At 47.0% G+C, this 13,571-nt stretch overlaps 1 protein-coding gene and 1 non-coding gene across 2 annotated transcripts in view; both read left to right on the forward strand.

The window, feature by feature from the left end:
- The window catches only part of LOC142568676 (uncharacterized), a 120,218-nt gene that overhangs the window by 8,345 nt on the left and 98,302 nt on the right, over positions 1 to 13,571 (forward strand). The gene's annotated exons all lie outside the window — the stretch shown is intronic.
- TRNAG-GCC (transfer RNA glycine (anticodon GCC)) lies at positions 9,642 to 9,712 on the forward strand. The gene has a single exon. It is a non-coding gene; the product is annotated as a tRNA-Gly (tRNA).

The following is a 13,571-nucleotide window of genomic DNA, read 5'->3' on the forward strand; positions in this document are numbered from 1 at the left end:
TTTTTTTTTTTGTAGAAGCGTTTACATTATTAAAGTGGTGCGTCGTTTAGCATTTCCTGCGAGTCTTATTCATTAAACGACGGTAATTAAACGATGGCTAGGGCGCGAGTGCGCAGCGCTGACGTGGCTCTGCATTACTGGACTATGTTATGTTAAAAAAGTAGGGGTACTACCTTGGCCTTGTTCATATTCCTATTATGATGTTGTCGAAAGAGTGCCTAGTGCGAATCAGCAAAACAGGACGACAAGCACGAAAGGGCAGCTGGTCTACGTAGGACTGAGAAGTGCTAGAAACGCATATGATGATCTATACATCAACGAGGTACCTTTTTTAAGACATACAATACCAACTGACTTCTTCAAAATCGTGCTCGTGTACATGCTGCTTTTATCTCCCTATATATTTTTACTTTCATTGTTAAATAAATTCTGGGGAACAAAATAAAAAGCGGGCTCCAGCAGAAACGTGTCTTCTTATTTTATCGCGATAGCAACTACGCGCTATGCGTCGGAGTCACAGAGAGGTTCCGCATAAAGTCCGAGGGCGATGAAATCGTCGCCTCGAGCCGAATGCTCTATGTTCGAATGAAAGCGTGCTGGGGTGAGACGGCGATTGCGGCTCCATATCGCGCACGCAACGGAGGAAAGCGGGGATGAAGCGCGCCGTCTTCCGCCGCGCGCTAGGTCTCGGGGGGGGGGGGGGCTGAAGGGTGGGCTGCGTTCTACTCCGGTCGGCCAGGACTCCGCACGCGCCCACCCGGGCCTCTATATCTTCAAAGTCATCTCCGACGGGGACAGAATCCACCCCACGTTATGTTTTCGCGGCTTAGACCCGCCCGGTAGTGGCCTAGTAGCCTTGGTGTTCCGCAGCTAAACCGAAGGTTGCAGGATCGAATCCTGGCCGCGGCGGCCGCATCTCGCCGGGGGGGGGGGGGGGGGGTAGACGTGTAAGAACATCCCTGTACCGTGCATTTTGTGCACGTTAAAGAACCCTAGGTGGTCGAAATGAACCCAGAGTCTACTACGGAGTCTCATAATCATATCGTGGATTCGGCACGTAAAATTCCAGAATTTAATTAATTTAATTTGTCCCCGCCTTAGTTCGCGTTGACCCCTGATGAAGCGCGAAGGCGAATTCGCGCGCTGCTGCTGCCTCGCTTCTTTACTCCAGCGTTTCGACAGCGAGTTTCCGCGGTCATCGATTGAGATTACATGTTTGCTTGTGCGCGGTGACACCATGTTTTTATATTTCACGCGCACAACATCACCTTGGCTCAGAGGTGGCAATGATTTTGTGTTGATCCTTGTCTGGCGATGCTTGACAATGTGTAAACCAGGGCGATCCTGAATGTTTGGAAGCGTTGTTCGTAGCTTACTGGCCTGAAGGATCGATGCCGTTGATGCAGCACCTTCCAAAGAGGATGACTTGTAAGCAAGCATCATCATCATGATCATCAGCCTAGTTACGCCCACTGCAGGGCAAAGGCCTCTCCCATACTTCTCCAACTACCCCGGTCATGTACTAATTGTGGCCATGTTGTCCCTGCAAACGTCTTAATGTCATCCACCCACCTAACTTTCTGCCGCCCCCTGCTACGCATCCCTTCCCTTGGAATCCAGTCCGTAACCCTTAGTGACCATCGGTTATCTTCCCTCCTCATTACATGTCCGGCCCATGCCCATTTCTTTTTCTTGATTTCAACTAAGATGTCGTTTACCCGCGTTTGTTGCCTCACCCAATCTGCTCTTTTCTTATCCCTTAACGTCACACCCACCATTCTTCTTTCCATAGCTCGTTGCGTCGTCCTCAATTTCAGCAGAACCCTTTTCGTAAGCCTCCAGGTTTCTGCCCCATATGTGAGTACTGGTAACACACAGCTGTTATACACTTTCCTTTTGAGGGATAGTGGCAACCTGCTGTTCATGATTTGAGAATGCCTGCCAAACGCACCCCAGCCCATTCTTATTCTTCTGGTTATTTCAGTCTCATGATCCGGATCCGTGGTCACTACCTGCCCTAAGTAGGTGTATTCCCTTACCACTTCCAGTGCTTCGCTACCTATCGTAAACTGCTGTTCTCTTCCGAGACTGTTAAACAATACTTTAGTTTTCTGCAGATTAATTTTCAGACCCACCCTTCTGCTTTGCCTCTCCAGGTCAGTGAGCATGCATTGCAATTGGTCTCCTGAGTTACTAAGCAAGGCAATATCATCAGCGAATCGCAAGTTGCTAAGGTATTCTCCATCAACTTTTATCCCCAATTCTTTCCACTCCAGGCCTCTGAATACCTCCTGTAAACATGCTGTGAATAGCATTGGAGATATCGTATCTCCCTGTCTGACGCCTTTCTTTATAGGGATTTTGTTGCTTTCTTTGTGGAGGACTACGGTGGCTGTGGAGCCGCTATAGATATCTTCCAGTATCTTTACATATGGCTCATCTACACCCTGATTCCGTAATGCCTCCATGACTGCTGAGGTTTCGACTGAATCAAACGCTTTCTCGTAATCAATGAAAGCTATATATAAGGGTTGGTTATATTCTGCACATTTCTCTATCACTTGATTGATAGTGTGAGTATGGTCTATTGTTGAGTAGCCTTTACGGAATCCTGCCTGGTCCTTTGGTTTACAGAAGTCTAAGGTGTTCCTGATTCTATTTGCGATTACCTTAGTAAATACTTTGTAGGCAACGGACAGTAAGCTGATCCGTCTATAATTTTTCAAGTCTTTGGCGTCCCCTTTCTTATGGATTAGGATTATGTTAGCGTTCTTCCAAGATTCCGGTACGCTCGACGTTATGAGGCATTGCGTATACAGGGTGGCCAGTTTCTCTAGAACAATCTGACCACCATCCTTCAACAAATCTGCTGTCACCTGATCCTCCCCAGCTGCCTTCCCCCTTTGCATAGCTCCTAAGGCTTTCTTTACTTCTTCTGGCGTTACCTGTGGGATTTCGAATTCCTCTGGCTATTCTCTCTTCCACTATCGTCGTGGGTGCCACTGGTACTGTATAAATCTCTATAGAACTCCTCAGCCACTTGAACTATCTCATCCATATTAGTAACGATATTGCCGGCTTTGTCTCTTAACGCACACATCTGATTCTTGCCTATTCCTAGTTTCTTCTTCACTGTTTTTAGGCTTCCTCCATTCCTGAGAGCCTGTTCAATTCTATCCATATTATAGTTCCTGATGTCCGCTGTCTTACGCTTGTTGATTAACTTAGAAAGTTCTGCCAGTTCTATTCTAGCTGTAGGGTTCGAGGTTTTCATACATTGGCGTTTCTTGATCAGATCTTTCGTCTCCTGCGATAGCTTACTGGTTTCCTATCTAACGGCGTTACCACCGACTTCTATTGCGCACTCCTTAATGATGCCCATGAGATAGTCGTTCATTGCTTCAACACTAAGGTCCTCTTCCTGAGTTAAAGCCGAATACCTGTTCTGTAGCTCGATCCGGAATTCCTCTAGTTTCCCTCTTACCGCTAACTCATTGATTGGCTTCTTTTGTACCAGTTTCTTCCGTTCCCTCCTCAAGTCTAGGCTAATTCGAGTTCTTACCATCCTATGGTCACTGCAGCGTACCTTGCCGAGCACGTCTACATCTTGTATGATGCCAGGGTTCGCGCAGAGTATGAAGTCGATTTCATTTCTAGTCTCACCATTCGGGCTCCTCCACGTTCACTTTCGACTAACCCGCTTGCGGAAAAAGGTGTTCATTATCCGCATATTATTCTGTTCTGCAAACTCTACTAATAATTCTCCTCTGCTATTCCTAGAGCCTATGCCATATTCCCCCGCTGACTTGTCTCTAGCCGGCTTCTTGCCTACCCTGGCATTGAAGTCGCCCATCAGTATAGTGTATTTTGTTTTGACTTTACCCATCGCCGATTCCACGTCTTCATAAAAGCTTTCGATTCCTGGTCATCATGACTGCATGTAGGGGCATAGACTTGTACCACCTTCAATTTGTACCTCTTACTAAGTTTCACAACAAGACCTGCCACCCTCTCGTTAATGCTATAGAATTCCTTTATGTTACCAGCTATTTCCTTATTAATCAGGAATCCGACTCCTAGTTCTCGTCTCTCCGCTAAGCCCCGGTAACACAGTACATGACCGCTTTTTAGCACTGTATATGCTTCTTGTGTCCTCCTAACCTCACTGAGCCCTATTATATCCCATTTACTACCCTCTAATTCCTCCAATAACACTGCTAGACTCGCCTCACTAGATAGCGTTCTAACGTTAAACGTTGCCAGGTTCAGATTCCAATGGCGGAATCAATCATGCTTGCTTGACCTCCGGACAAGCAAGCATACCGAGCCACAAATCTTGATTAATTTCAGCGGTTTTCTTTAATATCCGTTTGACCACCTTCACCCCTTCTCCGCTAGGCCATGTCACTGTGGGTATCTAGGGCTAGAGATGATGTAGCGAAAATCGTATTTCCTTCAATATGCGTCATACTGGTTGCTTGAGAAAGGGGGTTCGTTGTCCGAACACACCTTCATTGGTATGGCGTATCGCGCGAAGATAGCGATAGTTGCTTGAATAACGGTGCTAGTCGGTGTATCTTTAAGTAGTTCCACCTCTGGAACTTTCGACAGAACGACAGAGATAAGGTCTGCCGCCGTAGTAGAAAAGGTCAGTGTCAACTCGGTGCCACAGTTGCTCAGGCACTGAGCGCATCTTCAGCGGCTCACGTGGCTGGCTGTACGAGTATTTCCTGCACACTGCGCATTTCTGTACGAATCATACCTGGCCTGAAGATCACTTCTCGGGCTATGGCATTTAGTTATACCCAAGTAGCCTTGGTGAATTTTGTACAGTATTGCGCGCTTCATGCTGACTGGAATCACAACCTTGCATCCTTTTAACAGAACTTCCAGGACTTGCGAGAGCTCGCCAGAAAACGGTTTCAGCTGCCCTTCGACCTTTTCGCCTCTGCCCAGACTTTTGAGCACACTGTTGAAGCATTCATCTTTACTTGTCTCGGCGACCATTCGCGTTCAAGTTCTGTGGCTTACGCGAGGCGACACCACACTCGCTGCGTGTAGTTCTGCATCTTCAGTGTCGGTGTCAGCCTCCTCGTAGTTGAATGAAGCCCGAGACAGCATGTCGGCCATGAAGATAATTTTTTCCTGGAACAAATAAATTATGGGGTTTAACGTCCAAAAACCACTTTCTGATTATGAGGCACGCCGTAGTGGAGGACTCCGGAAATCTCTACCACCTGGGGATCTTTAAGTGTACCTAAATCTAAGTACACGGGTGTTTTCGCATTTCGCCCCCATAGAAATGCGGCCGCCGTGGCCGGGATTCGACCCCGCGACCTCGTGCTCAGCAGCCCAACACCATAGCCACTGAGCAACCACGGCGGGTACAAAAACAATTCCGATCTCATAACCGAGCAGTCGCAGAAAGAAGCGTTGCAGCCTAGGTGGCATACCACCAATTGCTTTCTGGGATATCGCAATCACAGGTCGGTGATCAGTCTCCACCTTGCGCCCATATGTGAAATGATTGAATCTTTCGCAGCCATGCACAATACCCATCGCTTCTTTTTCTATCTGCGAATATCCCTGCTTGGTTTCCGTAATAGCTTTAGATGCGTAAGCCACCGGCTTCCGCTCGTTATCGTGACACTACATAGTAAAGCAACACTCAAGCCGTTTTGCGATACATTGCACCACATCTTAGTTTCTTCACAAGATCAAAAAGCGATAGTAGTGACCGTTTGCTCATGCATTCGTATAGCCCGTCCCGCTTTTTGGCCTGGTTTGCCCTCCACTTAAACATTGTGCCTTGCTCCAGTAAACTTCGTATCAGTGCTGTCCTGTGCGCCAACGATGGCAAAAATTTATTGAAGTAGTTTGCCACCCCTAGCATTCTTTGCACTGATTGCTTGTCCTTCGGCTCTGGCATTTGCATCATGCGTTGTATCAGGGAGGAACTCTGCCGTGCACCCTCATTGCTGATTACGTTGCCTAGGAATTCTATCTTTCTCGGCCCGTATGTGCACTTGGCCTCGTTGAAAGTCAACCCCTCTCGCACCACTGCTTATAGCGCCAATCTTTGTCGCTCATCGTGCTCTTTCCTCGACATGCCCCAGACTAATATGTCATCGACGTAAGCCCTCACTCCAGGAAGACCCTCCATGATTTAACTTCGAACCTTTTGAAAAAACTTCTAGCGCTGATGAAATTCCGAAAGGTAGTCGGAGGAAACGGTACTGCCCAAAAGTCGTTGCAAATGTGCAGATGTTTGAGGTTGCCTCGTTCAACGGTCTCTGGTGGAAGCCCGCGTTTGCATCGAGGCGAGTGAAATATCGTTGCTCCGGCTAGTTCCGCCTCCATGTCTTCTCGTGTCGGCATCTGGTAGGGCTCCCTTTTGACACAATCATTAAACTTTTTCGGGTCCACGACACCTATATAAGCCGTCCATCCTTTTTGCTCACAGTTACAAGAAGGCTTACACAGTCTGTGGGCTCTGTCCCTCTTACAATGATCCCGCCTTGTTCCATGCGCTGCAGCTCCTCAAGTAGTAACAGAACTGCTGGTTGGCCTAGCTGGTGCTTGCTAAAAGACATGTTTTTTGCCGCAAGTTAAAGCACACACAAGGAAGACGCATGCCCACTCGTGTTGTCTTCTATGCGTCTTCCTTGTGTGTGTGTTTTCACTTGCGGCAAAATACACGTCTTTCTTCAAGCAGTGGCTCCCGAAGCGCTAGGGGCACCCGTCACGCTGGCCGTACGATCGGCATGACGTCACCGCAGAGAACCATACGGTAGCGACGCTCCACGCAACCCGTGCCACCGAATAAATGACGGAATTTATCAACTACTCTTTCTGCTGCGTCTTGCGACACGCTGTGTACTACATGAGAAAGAAGCCGAACGCGTTGAGCGCACGCTTGAAGACCTAGTATTGCTTGTCCTTCCCGCACGATGAAAAATTGCAGGACAGCGTTGCGACCATTTAGCTCCACTTCTGAAGCGACGGTGCCAATATGCTGAATTTTGCTCCCTCCGAAGGACCGCAAAATTGTTCAACTGGGCTTGAATCATGGCTTTGGCTGCATCTTTTTGAAGACACTGAGCGGGAATATGTTGGCCTGGGAACCGGTGTCCACCTTAAGGTGAACTGAGGAGTGGCCAACTTTTGATTGAACAAGCCAATCGCGTTCCTTGACCATATGCTCCTCACAGCGAAGTTCGATATATCGAAACCCTCTTCGGCACCATGCAGCGAGCTCACCAATTTGTTCGTTTGCTTTACAACAGATGGCAAAGTGGTTTCATTGCTGGCATTCTGACATGCGCGCCCAAATGGAGGACATTTCCGCGGTGCGCGCTTTCGGCACTTGTAGGCCTACCGCTCTCTACTAGGAGCGAAGCGCTTCTTTTGAACCGAGTCCACTTGCTTATGGTCTAGTTCCCACATTCCTTAGTGATGTTGCTACGGCAGCCTTGCAGATGTATTCTGCCATCTCGAGAGTCAGCTTGTCATCTCAGTAACTTCTCCCGTATTTTGTGGTCATTTGTACCAAAAACATTTGGTGCCTGGCTATTGATTCGAGTAACCCTGCAATGTTACAGAGCCTCGCTTGAGTCCTCAAATCCCGCAAAAAAGTGCTCGAATGGCTCGCCTGGTGCCTGCGCTCGCCTCTTGAATAACTATAGCGCTCGTATACATAATTGTTTTGGGCCTTGCAGTAGTCGTCAAAATTTTCGCCTACTGTCGCGTAGTGGCTGCTGTTTTCGTCTTCGGAGAAGGTGTTACCTCAATGGCTCCTTTACCTGCGGTAGTCATCAATAGCATAGTTTTCGTCGACTCAGGTCGAGGCTTTCCTGCTGTTTCTGTCGCCGTCAGGTATAGTTCTAACCTCTGCTTGAATAGCTGCCAATTCTTTGCTTGCGATGTCCCCTTCGAGGTGAAGTGCATCCGGTAATTGTAGTAAATTCATTTCGCGATTTGTTTCTTCAGTCCGTGCAGATGTTCCGAGTAGTAGGCGTCAATGTTGACCACTTCTGACGCCATGTATCGTAGTCATGGTGCACCAAATATCAAGGGGGAAAGACCCAGCTTTATTGAGCAGCGGGCATTTATACCGAAAGCAGAAAAAGAGGTCAAGAAGTCCTTCAGTTAACCATGCGTATCAGCTACAGTTTTGAGCCGGCACTGCGCAGGCTGCCCATCATGCATACGATACAGTTATTATGCCTATGTTCAGAAGTTTATATGGTCGGTAAAACTACTACACTTACTTCGTGTAGCTGTCCATTAATGTGCTATCGCAATCGATTCTTCGCCTTTTGGCTGAAACTGCAACTTCTCTGTCTTTGTGAATTCTTTTAGAAGAATAAAAATATCCACCGGTGAGTACTTGTATAAGAGCTCGTCACCTAACTTGCGAGCAACTCTCTTCATCCTACACCATTCCTGATTCCGTTATTTCGCTTTTTTAAACCCGTATAAAAAAGCCATTGTGATCATTATTCAATTGTGAAAGGCCGTCTACCATTTGCGAGATGTGATATCAACGTTTTTCTTCAATACGGATCCAAAGGATTTCCTTTTAAAATTTGTTTACCAGGTAAGAAAGGGCGCATTTTGACATAATTTGTCGTTATCTTCAACTGATGAGAAGTATGAGCTTTCAAGGGATATCTAAAAGAATTCGAATCTGTATCTCGTATGCAGAAAGTGCGTTATTTTCTTTAAGTAAACAAACAGCTTTATTATTTTTGGAACCATCTATCAAGCTGCGTTGCGGGTGGCCGAGAAGCCTTTGTTCCTGCAGTGTCGCCCCGCGGCCAACGCTGAAGCAAGTTTTCTTGCACAAGCGCCCCCCGGCTTAAAGCCCCTGCATCTACGCGCCACCGCCGCTTTCTTAAGTTGCGACAGCCTTTGTTATGCGACGCCTTTTCCACTCACACCAAATCCGGTTCCGGTATTTACGGTTCTGGGATTTCCGGTTTAAAAATTTCCGGTTCCGGCGTTTCCACTTCCTGTAGTTGCGCTGCGGAAATTTCTGCTTTGACTGCTGTTAGACGATGGTGAGACGCTCGCGCGTGCTTAGCAGAGCTGTGGCAGTCACCTTAAGAAGAATGCGAAGGGGCAAGCTGTTGTATTCCGCTGAAGTAGTAGTTCGCGGTCGCTGTTGTCCAAATGCACGAAAAACGGCAGTGGTCTCCAAACGCCCAGGCACTACATTACACTGTACGTTGTCGCGCGTGCCACAACCCGTCGCAGGTTGCCGCGAAGCAGGGAACACGAGCAGATCGCTGGTTACAGTAGGCGGTGCTGCTTGGATGTAATCGCATTCACAGTTTCAATCGCAGCTCGTGCAATTAAAGCCTCTCCAGCGTCGCGAAAGTAAACAACGCTAAAAAACAAAGTGTCACTTCCACTCGGAACCGGAAGCTGCAGCTACGTAAGTTCCGCTTGACGCCGGAAGCTAAGGGGATGAGGGGGAGAGGGGCGTGGAGGAGGAGGGCAGGTTGGCGGTACTTAACCTGGCCGGCGGAAACTTGTATGGAGGGGTTTTACCCCGGCTCAGCGACCTAGATTGAGCTGGGCAATCGGCAGATATATCCACGCTATCCCAGGAAACCATCTGCAGCAGTCGCTCCTAGGCGTCGGTGGTTCAGTGGTAGAATACTCGCCTGCCACGCGGGTGGCCCGGGTTCGATTCCCGGCCGACGCAGTTTTTCTTTTCAAACACAATACGTTTTACCGGAACGACCGCTTCAGTGTCTAGCTTTATCATAATTTTTTGTAAGCACAAGAACATTACTTCGCCTTATATGTATTGAAACTGAATACACTCCGGAAAGGTAAAAAGAAAAAGTTTAACTTTGGCTGCCTGAGGCACCACTTTCAATAAAAAGGAATTCTCACAGATCTTTCCAAAAATTATATCCATGAGTTAGACGGTACATATGCGCCTTTATACAAAGCGCACTAGATTAAAGGGGCCCTGAACCACTTTTCATTGAAGTGAAGAAAGGCACTTCATATTACAACAGGCTTTTTCAAAAAGACGTTGTCGCAAAAAAAGGACTTCAACGCGTTCAACAGAAGCGAAGATATTGGCCATCAAACACGAATTCCACAAAGCTCTCGTTCTTTCTTCAATGCATTGTACTGCGAAGGCTACGACGCAGTGGGGCGTGCCCATAACGCTCCGCCTTCTAAACGTTACCGGCGCTCACAGTTCAAATTTCCTTTTGGATGTCAACGTAGACGCGAGGACTTCCGCCTTTGATGGTTACGACGCGCTAAACATAAGCCACGTGCCGTTGTCCTCGGCGAGCGGCAGTGCGCTTAGCCAGCGGACTCGTGGCGGCACCTCGTGGCGGCCGCGGTATCTACGCCATGAAGCCGACCGCTGCTTGTCATCTATCAGCCAATAGCAGCCGTCTAAGGAAATGACGAAACAAAGCATCTGATGACGAAATATAGCGGCCAGAAGAGAGTGAGGAGATATGCTTCTGTTGAAACGAGAGCGTTTGAGAGAAAGGTGACTTCGCGATCCGCTTGCGCGCTCCACGCAGCGTGTACGACAGCAAAACTTGGCTGAGATGTTCACAGCAGCTTATGCTACCCGCGGACTACGTAATTTCACCAAGCCTCAGGGGCGGTTCAGGGCCCCTTTAAGCACAGACAGCAACCAACTGCTTATCTATATAATTTTAATCGTTTGTAAAAGTGACAAGAATAATTCCATATTTTCGGCAAGATGCATACAGCAAATACCGGTGGCTCCCCGGTTTCACTCTTTAAAATAAAACAGGAACAACGCAACACAGGACCAGAGAGTAAAGAGCACAGGACAAAGCACGGACTAAATACCAAATGCTTTATTTGCAGAAGCAGCATATAAGGACATCATTGAATGTGACGTAAAGAACAGAAAAAGAAGGATAAGCGTCAGCCACGGATATAATCCAGTTCTTTTGTTCAGACCGTGAGGGACACAGAACTGACGCACGCGTCGCCTCTTGTGAATATGCGAAATCCCTCAAAGATTTCCCGCGCGCGCTTTTCACTATATCTGGCAATTATTTCGCACTTCTTAAAGATCGGGGTGCAACCACACGTCTTACAGTGGGCAGCCAGATGGCTGCGCGGGTGTCCTTTTAGTGAAGCAGCACGCTCACGTAGGCGATGCACCTCCCCACTTGCCCGATAAAGCAACGTTTACAATCGAGCGGGATTTTATACACGACATGCGTTGTAGAGTCAACGAAGCCGCCAAACTGATTCTTATAGCAACTTTTGCGCGCGACTGTATCCACCATGTGGACTATTTGGCACAATCCGCTCTGTTTATTAGAGGCATTGCCCACCACCCTCACTCCTGCCTTGGCCGCAAGTTCTTAATGTTGTGGGAAGCACGGTGTACATAAAGAATGATGGCAAGCATAGATCTAGAAGGCGGTGACTGCGTAGTTTGTTTTCCGGCGCTCTTTACCTTTTACAAGGCCACTAGCAACACTGCACTATACGCTGGTCGGGTATCCTGCTGATGTTAGTCCGTTGACTTGTGCTGAAAAGCTCTCTTCAACAGAATGCTCTCACGAACGCTTGAGAGAAGCTTGCAAACCAGCCTCAGCGATGCCTCGTTTCACGAGTTTGGAGTGCGCCGACGAAAACAGGAGAAACCCTTTTTTTGAGCGAGGCGAGTAGCTCCAACAAACGTGATGAGGTTTAAAAACAATTTCAGTGTCTAAAAACATTTAACGGTCATTGGTGTGGGCTCTTCCGTAGTTAATGCAAAATCCTTCCTTATCCCATTGTAGGCATCAATATTTGTCTTGGAAGTTAACTCCGCGTCACAAGGATCAACTGAATAAAATACTAAAAAGTCGCCAACAAAGCGGAATATTCTTACGGTTGTCAGCTGTAGGTGAGCGAGTAAGCCCCTATCATAGCATGGAAGCAAAATTTCGCTAAGTATGGGTGGCAAACACGAATCCATACACGCTCCCTGCTTCTGAATTGAAAGCTTATTGTCATGACAAATGAATGTGGATTTTACGTAGAAGGTGATCAAAGGCGGTGTATGATGCTTGTCGAAGCAACGATGTTCACGAAGGCACGTGACCATCACTGTTTAAGAGTTTCATTTATTCCACTCGAGCAACACTAGCGGGCCTGAAACGACCCTGCTCCACGTCACACAGGCTTCGCCATCATTTCAGTTTCAATCATTTCAATCATTTACGGATGAAGTCGTGCATTCGATCACTCTGCAATTCCACGTGCTGTCCAGTTGTGGAATTCACTCCCGGACGGCATAGCATGAAAGTCGAAGTGTGACACATTCCGCGAAGCCCTGCACCATTCACGCTTTATTTTGCTGATAAAGCGTGAAGATGTAGTGTTCTTTGTCTCACGTGCCTTTATTGCAAATCCGGTGATCTTTTTTTGTCATTGATTACATATGCCGTGTTCCCTTGCTGTCTTTTTTTTGTTCTATGTTTCAAGTACTTTTTCCATCTTCAAAGATGCAACCTCTATATTGTATTATGTTGGAGTTTTCTTTCATTATATACAGGGGTAGATAGAAGGTATTTAGTGTACTTACCAACATTTGTCGGTGATAAAGGTTTAATCTTGACCACCGTTGCCTATATTTAGGAATTCTCTTTTTATTGCTGCTTCTTTTCGATATTGATGGCTGCAAAATGCGAAAACACACGTGTACTTTGATTTAGGTGCACATTAAATAGCCCCAGGTGGTCAAGATCATTCCGGAGTCCCTCACTACGGCGTGCCTCGTAATCAGATTGTGGTTTTTGCACATAGAACCCCCATAGGTGATTTTTTTTTCTTTTCGGTATATGTTACACATTTAGTGTATATTAGACACGCACTTAAATATTGCCCCCCTTACTCAATGCGTCCCCACAGGGCTGTAAGGTGCTATTAAAAAATTTTAAAAATTAATCAGTGAGTGAGTGAGTGAGTGAGTGAGTGAGTGAGTGAGTGAGTGAGTGAGTGAGTGAGTGAGTGAGTGAGTGAGTGAGTGAGTGAGTGAGTGAGTGAGTGAGTGAGTGAGAAAGTGAGTGAGTGAGTGAGTGAGTGAGTGAGTGAGTGAGTGAGTGAGTGAGTGAAAAAATAAACAGATTATTGTACGACACGTATCACGCAACATTTCGGGATTCTGTACCACTCGCGTCACAGTGGACGTTCTAATAATTGTGGATCGACCAAGAACGGTCACACCCCAGTGATACATATAGAATAGCCAAGTCAAAGAATATAAAGTAAATCAAAGAATTCGCGAAATATACTTAACCGTATCTACTGTTAATAAATCGGTGTGCGTGGTTTGGAGATATCTCTGAGCCGACATCGTGTGTTTGGCTTCTATATTAGAAGCTATCCTTTTTTTCTTTTGTTGTTACGTTGAACAGTGGTGATCATACTTGGTCAGCACACAAGAGTTATGTAAACCACTTCGCTGGTACTTCCGTATACGCTTTGTATACATATCTACAAATATACCTGCCGATATGTCGACCTACCTAACAGCCCCCAGGAGCCGCATCAAACGC

Source organism: Dermacentor variabilis, unplaced genomic scaffold (genome assembly GCF_050947875.1).
Source record: "Dermacentor variabilis isolate Ectoservices unplaced genomic scaffold, ASM5094787v1 scaffold_29, whole genome shotgun sequence".
NCBI classification, from domain to species: domain Eukaryota; kingdom Metazoa; phylum Arthropoda; class Arachnida; order Ixodida; family Ixodidae; genus Dermacentor; species Dermacentor variabilis.